Source organism: Rosa rugosa, chromosome 3 (genome assembly GCF_958449725.1).
Source record: "Rosa rugosa chromosome 3, drRosRugo1.1, whole genome shotgun sequence".
Classification (NCBI taxonomy): domain Eukaryota; kingdom Viridiplantae; phylum Streptophyta; class Magnoliopsida; order Rosales; family Rosaceae; genus Rosa; species Rosa rugosa.
In genome coordinates this window covers 26,680,998-26,698,787 of record NC_084822.1, presented here as the reverse complement: position 1 = coordinate 26,698,787, position 17,790 = coordinate 26,680,998, and the positions used below count along the sequence as shown (strand labels likewise).

The following is a 17,790-nucleotide window of genomic DNA, read 5'->3' as shown; positions in this document are numbered from 1 at the left end:
CTGAAACTTATCAGAGGATACCGCTGTGAAGATAGAGTTTAATGCTTTCTGATTATTTGTACTCTTGGTGTTCTCATCTGCAGTCCATTCACTCATAGGCTTCTTAACTTTGGCTTCAATAGTAGAACTACCCTCTCCAGTCTCTTTTGTATCTACCTTTTCAGTCTTAGTTGGATACTCCCAACCACTTTCAATAACAGCCCATACAGCTACATCCTTTGCCCACAAAAAAGCTTTCATCTTAGCCTTCCATGCTACATAGTTTGTTTTGTCATCAAGAAACGGAGGGTGACTTGTTGACCCAGCTACACGATCACTTATACATTCCATTCTGTTTCCTTCGAGGATCTCACTACGTCCATCTAGTGACCTAATTTGGTACCAATTGTAATTACAGAATGTATATGTATTTCTCACAACTAACAAAACTGATCAGTATGTCAACAACTTTAGGAATTAGTCTTAGGAGTGCAGGCCTGTTCGCATCCTAATACAGGATTGCAGTATAATTTGAATCCTAATCAAAACTGCAGATCTTTGATTATGTTATGATTTATTCAATTCGCCAAACCATCCAAAGTAAAATCATCACACATAACACAAGATCTGTTGACGGAGTAAAACCCTCCAAAGAGGTAAACAACTGCGGGCACTATGTCGGTGAACAATTCACTATATGAATAGAAAAGTATATAAAGATCTTACACAACTCATCTACTAGAACCAATCTAGTGGGCAGCAGTGTCTTCTTGTCTTTGCTACTTTCAGATCAGCGAACTTGTTCTCCTTTGTCAATCTTGAGATGGCACAACTCTCACCTCAGTTGTCAATCACCTCAAGGCACAAATCATCATAAAACCAGAAAACTTTTTTGATAGAAAAAGCTTGGGATTTGATAATCCTTTGATAGGAGCGTAAAATGTGACGAATTTATAGTTTAACCCTTTCCACTTTTGCTTAGTTATTTCGTTAAAAAGATCAAACTAATTTTGTTATTTTCTTAGCAGTTTTGTGGAGCAACCGTGGAGAAATAGGAGTTCAATTGGGGGAAGTTAAGGTTCTGATGTATAGTAGTGATGCAAAAGATGAAATATGACCATTTACATGGTCAGAAACAAGAAGGAAAGCTTGTGGAAGAATTCGTGCAAAACAGTTGCCGAGAAGCAAAATCTGGAAACTAGAATCTGCCTTATTTTCTTCTGTATTTGGGAGCCATTTTGAAGATATCTCTCTCGAGTGGACATTGGCAGGAATTCTTGGATACATTTGAATATCAGATGTTGTACTACAACTGGAGCGAAAGCAGTGGTCAGAAGAATCAAGGATGAAGTCAGAAACGTTGCACAAAGTAGGCATCTCGAGCAGTTCTCTCCAACAGTCTTATCTGCGAAGCATTTTTTAGGCATCTTTTGGAGATGTTATTGGAGAGTCTTCTGGAATTTTATAGCTTGGACTTAAGGATATGATTTCATAGGGAATCGTAGGATCAACAAACGTTTAGAAAGATTGCTGCAAGGTCATTTTAAAAGCCAGTCAAAGTGAGAAGAAAATAAGGAAAATCTGGAAATTTCTGACAGACTTTATTTTGAAGACTTTTCAAGACTAGTTGAGAAGATTTCTAGAAGGTTTTTGCACTGTTTTGAAGATCAACATCAAGACTTTTACCTGCCTAAAAATCACGTTCAAAGTTGAGGTGGAACCTATTCAAAAGATGGGCTAAAGAGGCTATCCTAATTGAGGCAGGAAAAGGAAGTTTCGCGCAGTTACCTTTCGTATCTCTTGGCAGATTGTTTTGAGGCTTCTTGGGGATTATTTTCTGACTTGTACACATCCCATATGAGCTGTGAAGGATCTTGAAGTCCAAGGATTCAGCCCAAGAAGAGGAATTCCAATTGGAGAAGGAAAAACTTAACCTAACTTCAAGAGGAAGCCTTGAACTTGTAACTCCTATATAAGGGGCCTCCTTCCACATTTTTCTACACCACATACACTCCATCTTCTGCCCTAAATCAGAAACCTCACCTCCATACTCTCTCCTCATCATAGCTCACGAAATCCCTACCCCAAGAAGAAGCCGCAACCTCCGTCTTTCATCAGATCATCCTCCACCATCCTGTCGTGCTCCTGCTTTGAAGACGCCTCAATGCTTTGAAGACGCCTCAAGCTTTCTTGAAGAATATTCAAAGTGAGACCGTGATATCTACTGCCCTCTACAGTTTATTCCTTCTGTACTTTTCAATTTCAATATGTATATGTTTTTGGATTTCCAGACTATGAGAGAGTAATTTTCTTTGTTGAGAACTAGTATGAAACCCTAGTTATGTGATGGATTTTTACCTTTTGAATCTCTTTTTCGATTACAAGGTATTGTGAATGCTTTGTTTGGTTTGTTTTATAAAATCTTTTATATGTTTATGTCTTAGATTGATCACCTAAAATATGAGCATGTAATTGGAGCTAGTTTTAAGGTGTAGTGTGTTCACGATCTTAAACACTAAAGTAGTAAAGCCTACATGTTAGGTGAAATCAAACAAATAGAATGCATGCTAGGATGACGTTCCTCACTAGTTTTGTACTCTGAAATCAATCTTTCCAAATAGCTTAATGTGTTTATGTGTACTTAATGAGTTAATTTGATAGGGTAGCGTTCTACACCTTGATTGCATATAAGCAAGCTTAGGATGCAGTGCGTTCACGGTTGTAAGTAATTTTGGGAAAAATAAGGCTTTAGCGGCGATCCTAAAGTTCTTGATTGGTTTCATTCACATGCCATAGTAATTGAAGATTAGGTTAAATTGTCTTTCTCTGACCATAACTAGTGGTGGGTTACGAAGTTCTCAACGTCCATACATCTGATTTAGAAACCCTAAAAATTGCAATGTTTTCTTCCTTTTATTATTGTCTGCGTTTTCAAACCCTAAACCCCCCCCCCCCCCCCTTTCATTTAGTTTTTGCGTCAACTTTTTTTTTATTTTTTTTTTTATATAGTTTTGTTCAATTAACGAAATTTGTGAACAATCCCCGGATTGAACGATCCCTGCTTATCCTATACTAACAATTGTCTTTTGCAGGGTAATTTTGTGCGCTTAATTTAGGCGTATCATCCTTCAAAAGCTAAACAAGGAACAACTTATGAAGGATTCTCACATGAAACTTTAGCTCAATGCTTTCTGAAGATAAAGACAGAAAACTCTCAAGAAGGCAACAACCAAATATTTTGATATGTTCCACACCTTGAACAACCCTAAGAGAAACATATATATAGGAGAGTACGAGCTAGGGTTTCTGATGTACATGGGATTTATGACGTCTTTTAAAAAGCATGGATTAAAATAGAATTATCATTTAGAAAAGCCCATAAATCAATTTAAGAAAGTTGGAATGCTTTGGATAAAACCATATGAAAATTCGCAGATCAGTACAATAGGATTGAAAAGAGGATCACATCCTATAATAGGATTTAAAGGCAAGTTCAGTCCTAACCACTTTACAAGCATGCACATGTATGCAAGACATACTTGATTGATGAGAGTTGTGCATGAAGATTGAAGCATTCCATTCTTCTAAGGATCCAAGAGTAGAAAGCTATTACATGAAAACATGACTTTTGGTTGTTGTGCTTCGGAAATGCCAATCAATTAAACATTGCACTAACATCACTACTATTATAGATGGAGGCCGTTCTTTTGGTGTCAAAGGCTTCACCAAAATTTAGATTGCCATATATGCCCTGGGAAAATGAAATAAATAAATTAATTAATCTCTACTACTATAAATGGAGGGGAAATTTTACAATGTATTAATGTATAACATACATACAATTGCCTTAAAGTGATAAAATGAGTCCTTAAAGTGATAAATTTTCTTAGCTACCACATGCCTCAAGTGGTGAAATGAGTCCTTAAAGTGATAAAAATAGTTGATGTATGAGAAATATTAAAATATCATAGCCTTATCCATAAATGGAGGCCCTTCTTTTGGTGTCAAAGGCTTCACTAAAATTTAGATGGCCATATATGCCCTGTGAAAATGAAATAAATTAATTAACCTAAGATGTCATTATAGTAAAATACCAAATTCAAATATAAAAAATTAGAAAAAGGAAAAAGAGTGAGTGAGAAACAGAATTTCAATCCAAAAATTACTGCAGGTAGTTTTCTAAATTTTATTGTATTTAGTTATAGAAATTTGAGACTAAAACACATCAAGTTCCTACTTATTACTCTGGCATCGCATGGGTATAATGCTAGTACCTATAATACCATTTAGAATAAAAATTAAAACTCAAGTGAAATTATTTAAAATCTTATATAATTAAGCCAATTCTTAAGGGAATGGTTAAATTTTTGAACTACTATATATGCCCTCACATAATATAGATATTAATAAATAAATTGTTTCTATATGAGGATAAGATAGTCAATTGACTATATAATATTTCAAAAGATTGCAATACCTCTCATGAAAATAAAAGCCAATTGACATGTGAGGAGCACATGTTAAGGGGCTAGTAGTTATTATGGTAAAATAAAATAAAAAACAAAATAAAATAAAATTGAGAAAGTGAATAAGAAAAAAACTCAGATTCTCCTTATTTCAACAACCACGTTCATCTCACGGGTATGGCGCTAGTTTTAAATGAAGTAACGTTAACACCATAGATTTCAACAACTGGAACCATCAATCTTTTAAATTCTAATTTGATAAGTAACTCTGCAAAATTTCAACCATACTAAAATAGTAAAACATTCACTACTACAAAATGTCATCACACAACAGTGAAAAACCGTTGTATCACGACCAGCCTAACCGTCGATTATCTTGGTGTTGTGTGATTAGAAAATCACATAACGGTGATTTCATCATTATACATGGATCATTAGCTCAATAGACTAGTTATTTCTGTTATGCTAATTTTGCGCAGGCATGTGCCTGGCATGGCATGAGTGGGGATGCCACGGCATTGACATGGTCATGCAGAAATAATACTCAGAATTGTAGCTGTTGTGTTTTGGTTCATTCAGACAACAAAGTTATTTTTCCTTGTGTTGGTTATCTCATACAACATAATATTTTTTCTTTTGTTGTTGGTTGTCAGTTCACACAACAAATATATTTGGTTAGTTGTGGTGTGATTATTGTAATCAAATTGGCTAACAACCAATGACTGTAGTAAGAGAAGCCTTAATTTTGAACCCTTTACAATCATACAACACGTTGTTTTGTATTGTGTTGTATGACTGAAACTCGGACAACTGAGACTGCCTTAACAAATTGTGTGAGGAGAATTGAGATAACAGATTCTTTTTATCAACCACTGTGTGAGCATTATAAACTAGTTGTGTCGGTAATATATGATTTGTTATCTGAGCTTGGTTCTCAAAACGTTGTTGTGAACTGCTGTTTGTTCATTATGTTATACCTAGCCTGGAACATTTTTCCAGAAATAATGCTCCATATATATTACCACAGAAACATTACATATTACCAAATAAAACCACAGTGGTCCATATCTTTAGAGTAACTGACAATTTTCATTTTTCAAGTACATCCAAATATCCAAACTAGATAATTAATCTACCAAATTAACAAAGAAAGCATTCCAAGAACATGAATTAAAAGCTGATGATTGTTCCAAAAACATGTGCGCATATGCAACATCATGTGATATTTATCACACAAGTAGAAAATGCTTTCCAAAAACATACACGATGGCTCCTACACATAGCAATATCCACTTGGCAATAAACATGGTTGCATGAAAATCTTGAGTTATGCGGCAGCATGAAAATCTATACAGGTTTTGCAGTATCAGTTATCCAAACCTGAAGCCCAACAGTCAGACTCAGAAGATCAATTGTGTTCTTCCCAGATGCAAATTCGACAGGGATCTCCATAGAAACCTTGGCATTGCCACTGTTGCCTGTTCCACTCCCTGAAAATGATTAAATTAGAAAAGAAATCCAATAATAAAACAACGAAAACAATTCCAAGTGACAGTGGTGGTTGGTAGTCAAGAAGTTTCTTAACTTTGAAAATTCAGGATTGTAAGTATCTAACCATTCGACCACTAAGTTAGAAAGAGATCAAACCCTAAGTTTAATTGTGACCTATGAGAGGCACAATTTTAAAGATTTGTTGCACTGTAGTTGGCAGAAGATTTATCGTTTAAACTTTCAAAGTTTACAAGAATTGCTAATTAAAACTAACTTAAGAAAAGGCAATGGTCATTCCTCAACACTCCTCAGAGGAATCCTATCTTAGGAATGATCTCTCCAGAGTATTTGCAATTGTAACCAAAGAAGCCACCAGATTTACACTAAGGAACCCAAGCAAATACAAGAAATGTATAAAATTAAAATTTGAAACTCAGAAAGGGCAGATGGGTATAACCAAATATATGTAATTCAAAGTAGTTAATTTATAGATCACCTGCAAGCTTTCCATTGACAAAAACATGAAAAGCATGACCAAGTGATTGCACGTGAAGATCATCTTTATATCCATCTTTGACATCAATGCTGCCAAATTGATGTAGAAAGGAAATTTAAATGTTGAAAGAAAGACGACTAGCTGAAAAGGTAATTAATACATCTTGAGAAAGCTCTAAGTTCAGAATCCCCAGATATCACTTCTCAGATATTCTAAAAGTTTTAGCTTGTCTAAGTTGTAAGCTCTATTGCACTGTTGAGCTGGTAAACACTAAATAGGTAGTGCCAAGTCCGCACTATATATATGGCCATATGGAGCCATTCACCTAGGCTGGGATCTTGAAAACCAGAACTCAAGAAGAAGTTCAGCTACATATTCTTATGATAGTCACAAATCAATCTCAAACAAAAGTAAAGGATTCTACCTCAATGTTTTGACCAAGAAAAGAAACTGTTGGGTCAGTGGCCACCATTGCAGCTTCACAAAGCTTTATCGCTTTATGCACATCTTTTAGATGACCCCATTTTGGCTGCCTAAGAAGTCCTACAACATAAATGAATTGTTAAGTTGATTCTCTATGGCATTCTTAATGCTGACAGCAACTTATATTAATCTGCCGAAGTGCAGCAGCATATATTTTGAGTGTTAATGATCTAATAAGTATGTCTTCTCACAATAAAAACTACATTTCAAGATTAAAGTATTGCCCATCCCCTTGATGTCGAAGCATCAGGTTGACAGAAAATGTCAGTTCATTTACACTCGCTAATGACGAAGAGTTCTATATAGATAGTAAAGCATTAATACAGAGATACCACATGCCATACTCATCGAGTGGAGCATCAGACATAACTTGTAGCAATAAAAGGTCCTCCACTAGACTGGCCAAAGTTGGTTCCACCATGGTACTGTAAAAGATCAACACAGAACAAATCACTGCATGTTTTTTTTTCCTGGTTTGACCAAAGGCCACATTAATATCTGCCTACAAGCTTTCTTAATTCATAGGTCATGAGCGAAACTAACAACCCATCGTTATAGATGACAAAGTAAAGTAGAAGAATGAATCCTAAAGACCTCTTGCATCATCCAGATCCAGAGGCCAAACATACTAGATATGCGCAATATATGTAAACAGAAAGGATGTCAAATTGATTCCAAAAACAAAACAAAAAAGAGGACAAGGGAAGCAATTTAGGTGATATGCATTTGGGATGTGAATATTCAAAATATTTTATCAATGGAGCATATGAACAACCATCATTGCAAGTGCACAAGATTCCAACATGAAGTAGAGATTATCATAAGTAAAGCATAACCATCAGTGCGCTTCTAGATATATGGTGTGAAGGTAACATACAGCAAAAGGTTGAACTTTCTTCCATATTCCATGGAGATTTGTATCCTTCGGAGGCTCAGGACCCAGGCAACATAATCCAAAAAGACAGTATATCTTAAAAAGTGGATATTTGCTAATGAGTAGAGTCCCCTCACACTGGGTGGCCTTGCTAATGAGTGGAGTCCCCAAAGGCTCCTTACCATCCACTCCAATTCTCGGTCCACATTTTGGGTGTGCTGTTAGAATTTGGGGTGAATTGATCACAGTAAAATCCATTGCAAGTGTTGATCTGTATAGAAAGCACGGTGAGAATGGATGCTATTTTACACAAGGCCAATGCAATACAAATGAAAAGTGAACAAGAAACTCTTACCACTGAAGAAGGAGCATCTGCTTGCTGGCACATGACCCAGGGCACCTCTGTATCCAAAGACACAGCCATGTTTGCTGCCCAATTAATGTAGGTTTTGGAAGCAGGCCCATATGCTTTACCAATGTTTCCATACTCGTTTTCAATCTGAGATATTTGACAGACAACATTTAATCTCCTTTACTCCTTTAGAAACTTCAACTTGGGATAAAATGATGGGTCCTCCCTGAGATGCATAAAGCTTCTCATTCTTCATCAGTTTAACGATTTAACAAAACTGAAAACCCAATTCCAAATAAAATTCGAGACAGTACATAGTATGTACTACATACACAGTGCTCAAAGAACAAAGCCCACAAAAGTTCAAAAACTTCCTCGTCAGTTTCTCAGCAACCCAGTGAAGTAAAATTCGAAATATGAAGTCAGACAAACCCTAAATCTAATCACAATTACTCGTAAACGCTATATCTAAGAGAAACTCGCAATCATTAGAGAAACACAATGACCAACAAACCCATTTCAATTTCTGTAAACAAAACCCAGGCAAACCTAGGCGGAGGAGGACGGTGAAGGACAGCAATCCAAATCGGACGATCAATGAGAGGTTTTATGTTTTAATTTTTTGCTTTTGGACAGATGTTGGTTGTTGCTAGGTATGGGGACACAATTAAACTTCAATAAATTCTCGAGTGGCTCACACAATAGAAAAGTACTGCACTGTCGCAAGAGTATTACATAAAAATAAATGTCAAAATATGGAGGGAACACATATGGTTTAAAATCTTCACTGTCGCCTACTTCATTTTGGTTCAAAATCTTACCGTCTATGTTCCTAGTTCAGACAACAGAATGGCTAAAATCTGTTGTATAATTTCTGCATCTTGCACTAGGTGTATATAGTAAAACTTGCAACCAAGACATTAGCCATTCAAGCGAGCTTCCTCAAAATTTGGCGCTCAGTTTTCAGTCATACAACGGAAATAGCTAAACTGTTGTATTTTGTAGCCCAAATTTCATTGTTTTGAAAGGAAATTATGACTTGAGAGTGGAGGGAAATTAATCTGCCACTAAATTTTTGTTGAAAACTTGAAACCAGAAAAAAGAATTAATTATTAATTATGTTGGTCCAGTTTTAAAGCCCAGCTTAGCTTAGCAGTACATGGTGAGTAGACTCCTTGTCATATGAAGACTCTATGTCGACAAAGCAAATGAAGGGGCAAAAGAAAAATGGTGATCAGCTACTATACAATTCAAAATGTTGTTATCCAACTAAACTTCAATTATCAATCTTGAAAGATAATGATAGGATGGAAACGTGAAACATGCATGCAGAGTACCATTTGAAATTCAAATTGAATTGACTGGTCAATATATACACATGCTTTCGAGATTAAAGGATCAAGATGGTTTACAAACACTCAAATTCAAATATGAGTTCAAACATGATCCGGTCAACATCGACTTTGATATATAAATTAAACAGATCATAACGCAGCAGAGAGGAGAAAACGTACGCTATACAGCAGAACAAAAGAAATACAGAGAAGAGGAGACGCACGAGAGAAGAAGCCGCCAGAGAAAGAAAGAGAAAAGAAACAGGTATACATATGCCTTCTCTGTGATACATGCTTCTCCAATTAATCCACGTATGTCTTACAGCCCTTCAAGACTCTAATAGGCCGTTCATGAACGACCACAACTATTAGAGTCTTCCCATGCCTGTCAAATTGACGTTGTTGCTGCCTCAAATGCTCAAGCATTGAAACAAGAGTGGTTGTTCATGAACAGCCAAGTTTCATGCTCAAAACTCCTCCGAAATGGTGCTGCTCCTGCAAGAGTTATTGCATAAAATTGGTTGTTCACGAACAGCCGTTAAAGTGCTAAAAACTCCCCCCAAAATGACGCTACCATGGTCGTCCTACCAAAACTTACGAGAACTGAGGTTGTTCATGAACACGACCAAAGTTTTCTCCATGGTCGACTAATGCTTTCAGTTGATTGTTATTTGAAGTTGACAAGAAGTTGTTGCTGATCATGATCGACGCCACAAAGTGAACAAATCTGCAGTCAAGTTGTTTTTGCACCAACAAGAAATACAAAACCTAAAGCTAAACACCAACTGTATCAAGCAAAGCAATAAGAGCCTCACCCTTAATCCTTGGTTCCAACCTTCTCTGCGACCTGCAAACAGAAGGGAGGTTTAGAGGAATTCAAAACCTTCAGGCTCAGAACGACATTTGCTCAGAGGTTTCAGACTCACCTTGCCAACTAGATGAAGTCGAGCTGCCCCCTTACTAAATGAATACAGAGGCAGTGGTAGTGAAGCAACCAAGTCTGTACAGAAGATTTGAAACCAATTGTTAATTAACCAAATTCCTTTCCTTGTTGATGGAAGTAGTAATTTAATTAACAAAGAAAGACAAAAGAGGCCAGCTTAATTATGGGTGAATGCTTAAACGGTGGTGACAATCAAAGCAAAACATGGTGGCAAATTTAATTAATGGAGCAACCATTTTGACGTAATAATTGTTTAATACATGGTCAGAAAGAAGACATGAGGCAAAGCTTGATTTTAAGAAGACAAAGAATGGTGACAAGTGCTTTTAATCAAAGTGGTGGTGACGTGGTGTGATAGCAAATGGGAACACCTTTAAGTGTTCAGGGACAAAGCTTAATTAGAATAGCAATTCAAATCTGAACATTTGTTTCATGGTGGCAATTATGTTAATCGAAACGGTGCTATATACATTCAGAATGGTGTACTGTACCAGAAATCAAATTGGGTTCCCGCTAACACTGCACACCAACAGATCGACGAGTTTCTATTGGGCCTGACGCGGAATGAAGCTAAAAGGCCCGGAAAGAAAAGATGGGTGTCCAAATCAGTTTTATGGGTTGGCCACAAATTTCGAAGCACTACCCACTTCAAAACAATTTACCTTTGAAGCTTGAGCCCTATTAACTTGTTCGTTGACAAGAGCATAGGCAGCATAAAGCCCATTTCAAATCTTGGGCCCACTGCAAAGCTCGGTACATCGGGTCCCCGGATCAAGTCAAAAGACACTCTAACAAATTGGGTGTCCAAAAGAAATACATTTGACGGGTTCAAAAAAGTACATACACCCGTCAAACCCAAAAGTTGGTACAAAACCAGAAACACCAATTCTCTCTGAACTACAATGGTTTGATCCCTTTACAGGGTATGTAGGCAATCTAGCGACCCACTAGATGCAACTACAATTTCAAATCGAATCCCTGACTCCACCAGTCAAATTCACATAAATCCAAACAGAATCTCTGACTTCACCAGTCAAATTCAGCTAGTCCTAAATTGAATCACTAACTCCAGTTGAATTCTTCCAACACCAGAAATACAAATTCATTTGAACTACAACGGTTTGATTCCTTTTCAAGGGTATGTAGGCAATCTAGAGACCCGACTAGATGCAACCGCAAGTCCAAACAGAATCCCTGACTCCACCAGTCAAATTCATCCAAACAGAATCCCTGACTCCACTAGTCAAATGTCAAATTCATCCAAACACCAGAAATGTCAAATCATTCCCAAAATGACCTTAGACACAAATCGAATCCCTGGTTCACTCACACCAAATTCGTCCAAACACTATTCTCATTCCAAAAAACAATACCCTCCAATGGGTCATTTACCCATTGAAATTCTTGAACTACAAATGGCTTGATCCCTCTCCAAGGGTACGTAGGAAACCCATTCAGATATTCGGGTGCAGCCGCAAAAACAAACAAACACACACTGATACGCTCAAAGCAAGCGCATAATTTAACCCTGAAATATCGTTAGTAGTATAAGCAAATAGGGATCGTTCTATTCCGGGGATTGAGGGTACACCTGTCATTGTCAAACAATTAAACAATTAAAATTAAAACAAAGTACAATATTCACAAAGATATTCACAACTATAAACATTTTACACGAAAAAGGGGGATTTTGTTTTTGGTTTTTCGAAAATAAAACTAAGTTAACAAAACTAAGTTAACAAAACAATTAAAATGCAAAAACATAAAAATACAAATGGAATGAGAGAACAAAGATCAAAACCAAAACTATGATTAAAATCGATTCAATTTCTAACATTGTTCATCAAAGTCATGCAAGAGGAGTTGATCATGTGAAACGTTAAAAGCAAACAATTTCCCATATTTTACTTTTCAATGCTAATTAATCTAAGTGAAAGCACAAAGACTAATCCTATCAAACATGCATTCAAGCCCTAGAAAGCTAGTCAATCAAGACATGTTCAACGCAATAAGCACCTAGAAAGGCTATCAACTCAAGTGTGCAACTTAGTATGAAAAAGTACACCTAATTGCAATCCTCTTTGATTAAATCCGATTTTTGCACAAAACCTTTACTACTTATCGATTTAAGAACACAAAACCAAAAAGTTGATTCATGTTCTTAAATTCGTAGCACCACTCATACATAAACCCTAAAAATTTCGAACCATTTAGAATTAACATACAAGAGTTATCAATCAAACAAATTCAATCAAACAATCACACATAAGCAATTTTGAATCGCAATACAAGAATCTGAAAATTCCTCAATTAATCATAAAATTTCAGAATTAATAATTTGTTCAAACATATATGTCAACTAGTTCATAACCAACGAAATTCAAAGCAAAGGTTACAAAGGAGAATCGGATTACACCGTGGATGAAGATGAAATGGATGATTCACGTTGTGGTTTCTTGAAACTCGAAAGCAAGCTTCAAGGATGGATATGAATGGTGATGCTCACGGCTTCTCTTCTTCTTCTTTGGCCTTGCTTGAACTCGTGGAGATGACTAGAGGATGGAGAAAGGACTCAAAAGCTCACGGCAAGAAGAACAATATTCTGATTTTTTCTAAAGTGTAAAAAAAAAAAGGAGAGGACCCTAGACGTCTTCATTGAGGGAGTATATATAGGGAACGAATTCTTGCTCTCCAAGCCTTGACATTCTTTTTAATATTCCATAGAATTTTATCTGAAAATGCCACATAATTTCCTCCAATAATAGCTTGCCAAATAAGCCCTATGATATGGTCCAACCAATCACAAAACTCCATTTTAATTCCCTAATATCTTGGCCGAAATGTATAGAGATATTTTCTGATTTTGTAGTTCAATTTCGGCCAAACTTCCTTTAAAGAAAATAGGGAACGAATCTAGACACCTTTTAGAGCTCTTTGTGTTCAACACATATTCCCTTTCCTTGAAAGTCTCCCAATAAAATCTCCACGAAATCTTCTTATTATTTTCTGATTTTTCTCACGGAAAACTCCTTGTTTATCTCTAGGCTTTGGACGGCAAACATCTCTAGGGTTTGTTCCATGCGTCACAAACCCTAATTCCATGGGCTTTCATGGGCCTTGATCCATTTTGCCGAAAATCCACTTCAACTTGTAGGGTTCTTGGGCCTTGTTGCTTCAACTTCAAGCCTTGTCTCTTTCCAACGTCAAAACACATTATCTTTCCATTTCTTTTTAATAGTAACGTTGGAAACTTCATTGGTAAGTTTTCCTCCTTTTCGCAGAGTTTCCTGGTTGAAGCAGGAAAACTTCTTTTCTTCATTTCTGCTCATTTCTGTGGTTCATTGTTCCTTATTTTTGCTCCCCTTGACTTTCGCAAGCTCCTCTTTCCATTTGTGAGTTCATCTCCACTTTTTAGCTCGGAGGTCCTGAAAATAGAAACTAATAAGAAAAATAGAAACTTTCCTAAAATGAAAAATGGCAACTTTCCTAAACTGAAAATGGGAAACTTTCTAAAAATGAAAAATAGAAACTACCGAAAAATGGAAACTTACTACAAATGATAAATAGAAACTACAAAAATAGAAACTTTCTACAAAATAGGAACTTTCCCAATCAAAGAATGGAAACTTTCCTAAACAGAGTTTTAATAAGGAAATAACGCAAGAATGTAGGGAAAAGCAAGTAAAACGTCGCATTAAAATGCTCCTATCACATACATCCCTACAATTGGTTTCTTCATAAATGGAATCAAATGGTGTTTCCCTGTAACAAGGGATTGTAATTAAGAGACACATTCTGTCTTGAATGGGTCGAACCCGAAATAATTAAAACTATTTACTAAATGAATACGAGTAAAATTATGTTAGGTGACATTTTCGCTCACTGTGTGCAATTTTTACTCAACAATTTTGTAAGACTAAACAACGGACTATACTTAATTATGTTTTGCAATGTAATTCTGTGAAAAAAGTTATTAATTTGCTGACATTCACACAACAGAACATGACTAATAGGGTTGTACAATAGTGTTCACTTGAACATATAACAGGCAACCTTTGTTCCGTTATCTGATGAATGTTGTGCGATAACATTCTTGCAGTAGTGATTATTGACAAATATAGAACGTCAAATATAATTGAATGGTAAATGTCTAATCAAATGGTTAACAATTTTCGAATGGGACTGAAATTCAGCACGAATCATATATTATGAGTGACCTATAAGATTAATAAGACTGTTGCATGTTAACATTTCTCATATGTGTTCTATTTCATATAATATTTACCACTTCCTAAAAGTGGTAATTTTATGTGTATCATATGTTAACATATTGTATAATTTTTCTATACACACACACACACACACACACACACACACACACACACACACACACACATATATATATATATATATATATATATATATATATATATATATATATATATATATATATATATATATTTATCATTTTAAGAGATCGCTTTTGAAACCCACTATTCAATTATATAGTGGCATCTCAACCGTTTTTAGCTTTTAGGTCTCTATAAGTAGGTCACTTATGCAATTTTAAGCTTTAAGTTACCTAACTAGATCAAATCAATGCATGAACCAAATTTGGCCAACATGAACTATTCATTTTCATAATGATAAATCCTGAATATGAATACCTTAATGATTTTCAATTTGGTTGAAAATTTGCTTAAGTGATCCACTTATTGAGACTTAGAAATTTGACAGTCAATTTTCTAATATGTGATCGAAAATTGAATCTCTCAAGTGACCCCTTATCAAAAAAAGGATCTTTTAGTGTGTGTGTGTCTATATATATGCCCTTTCAAATAGAACGTCCTCTTTTATCTATTTTTTTTGAGGATATGCTTATTTAGCTAATTTGCTATACAATTTGATAATCGGAACCGCACATTGATCTTTTAGATTTCATTACAAGGATTATCGTTGAAAAAAGTCAGTCAATTTCGGAGATCACTAGGTCATTCCATTATGTCTACAATTTATAGAGTAATACAGTCTCTCAAATAAATTTGAAATGATGATTATGTAATCAATAATGATTAAAAGCTGTTTGATTTGAATGAATTTATTGGAAGAATGATCCTTGATGAATGATCATGTATATGGATTATTCTGATCATTAGCTTATTATGTCGGAATAATGGCATCCTTGCTTTTCTTTAAAGAAAACACCTTCTCTCTCTCTCTCTCTGTTCGAACAACGCTCTGGAAAAAATAACTATTAGATAAAAGAGCAAAGCAGGGTAGATTATTATCTCCATTAGCTTCACAGTGAACACGATAAAAAGAAAAATTAGGGAGATGTAGTGGTATATCACATTGCACCCGTCTAAAAAGACTTTCTGTGGTACAACAGGAGAAAGCATGATAGATTCAAACAAAAAAGTAAACCTTTGATAAACCATGCATTAATAAAGCCATATGATATATATGCAGGTCAACCCACAAGAACTTGGGTGAGGGTTCATTTGAGAATTGAGCAAAGACTAGGCCAAAACTATATCGGTAACTTGATTAATGAGGTGATTTTGTATGTAATTCAGATCATCTAAATTCAAAGAGGGCTTTACAACTTGATGCGTGGTGTGGGAGCTAGAAATACATGGCAATGAGAGAATTGGATGACTTCTAGGTCATGGTTCTAGGAAATTCTGGATTTGGAAGAGTTTGAGAATGGTTGAGAGTGCCAGATTGTTTGAGCATCTGCAGGTGAATATTGTTGGATTCCATTTCCATTGTCAAAGCGCCCTTTTTGTAAATTCCATTCGAGGGGATTTGATATTTTAGAACATTTGAATTTCTAGGTAAATAACGTTTTCTTAATCTATACATAATCTCGGACTTATAAATAGGAAAAGAGATATGCTTACTTGAGAAAACGTAATGGTTGCTGTAGTAGTCAATATTTGTTGCGGCAGAAGCTATATATTGCCGTGACAAAAAATAAGGAACAAGGTAGATGAGAACATTTGAGAATTGTAAATTCATCATCTAAGGAAGAAGAAAAAGTTCCTCATCTGGTTACAAAGGTTCTCATCCACCAATTACTAGAGAGAATCATTCAATCTCAGGGATTTTGGCTCGCTCTGTGTATTTTAGGTTGCTGCAAGAGGAGAAATGAACTGGAACGAAGGAGAGAAAGGGGAATTTGGCCTTTTGGCATGAGTTTTGCGCTTTGAAAAAGGGTGATCCAATTCTCTTATTCACTATTTTGTCTTTAATTTAAGTTATCGAGTTTGGATTTCAGATTGAAGACCAAATTCCCGAACGACGTTAAATCAATAAAGGAACATTATGTATTTTTGCTACCTTCTACACCACACCCACTTATGTGAGCCCCAAAAGCGTAATTGTAGCTTAGATACACATGAGTGGAATGACAGTTTGAGAATATATAGCTTTTTGTCTCTTCGGATATTGTTTGCATTGTATTTCCTTACAGGAGTGAAATTTGCACTCCCCAAATTGTAAACCACACACCCTCTTCATTTTTTAATATTTTCCTCATCTTTAAGGCATGTGATTTTTCAATACTAACCTTTTACGTTATTTCTAGATCAACTAATCATATGAGAACCAAATGAGTGAAGCAAGCAAATACTCAAAACATTCTGATCCAACCAATCGATTCACCATGTCGCTCATTCCCAATTTTCGACGAAACATTATCTTCAGCCTCGATCTCTTGGACCCATTCAAAGATTTCCAATTCTCTTCCTCATCACTCTCCACATTCGAGAAAACTCAGCTTTCATGTCACCAGGATCGACTGGAAGGAGACCCCAGAAGGCAAAAGCCCATGTGTTTAAGGTTGATATTTCGGGGCCGAAGAAAGAAGAGGTCAAGGTTGAGATTGAAGATGACAGGGTGCTGCATATCAGCAGAGAAAGGAAGATAGAGGAGGACAAGAACGGCAAGTGGCATCGGATCGAGAGAAGCAGCGGCAAGTTCTCGAGAAGGTTCGAATGCGAAAGTTAATGAGATTAAGGCTGCTATGGAGCATGGGGTTCTCAATGTGACTGTTCCTAAGGCAAAGGTGAAGAGGTCTTATGTCAAACCCATTGAAATCTGGGTTTGGTTCTTCACCTTTGCTTGAGCTGAACATGAAGGTTTTGATGAGATTGTTGGGGAAATTCTCGGAATTGGTCATGGTTTTCTATGGACTTTAGTATAGCCCATAAAGGTAAACGAACAGAGAGATCTAGAGGTGATGATATAGTGGATTTTGTTTTATCTGAATCACAAATTCTTTAGGGTTTTTGTGAGAAACTGGTGAATATGATTGTGGGATTCTATATGATGCTTATGTTATGGTTTGTGTTTTGTGGAAGTAGTATAT

The 17,790-nt window shown here is 35.9% G+C and overlaps 1 long non-coding RNA gene and 1 pseudogene across 1 annotated transcript; one reads left to right on the top strand and one right to left on the bottom strand.

Annotated features, from left to right (window-relative positions):
• Positions 1-5,942: 5,942 nt before the first annotated feature.
• LOC133741173 (uncharacterized) lies at positions 5,943-8,933 on the bottom strand. Its single transcript, XR_009861665.1, has 3 exons — positions 8,145-8,933; positions 7,793-8,060; positions 5,943-7,340 (listed from the first exon to the last, which is right to left on the bottom strand). It is a non-coding gene; the product is annotated as an uncharacterized LOC133741173 (long non-coding RNA).
• Positions 8,934-16,960: 8,027 nt separating this feature from the next.
• Positions 16,961-17,572, top strand: LOC133735327 (18.1 kDa class I heat shock protein-like; annotated as a pseudogene).
• The last annotated feature ends 218 nt before the right edge of the window (positions 17,573-17,790 follow it).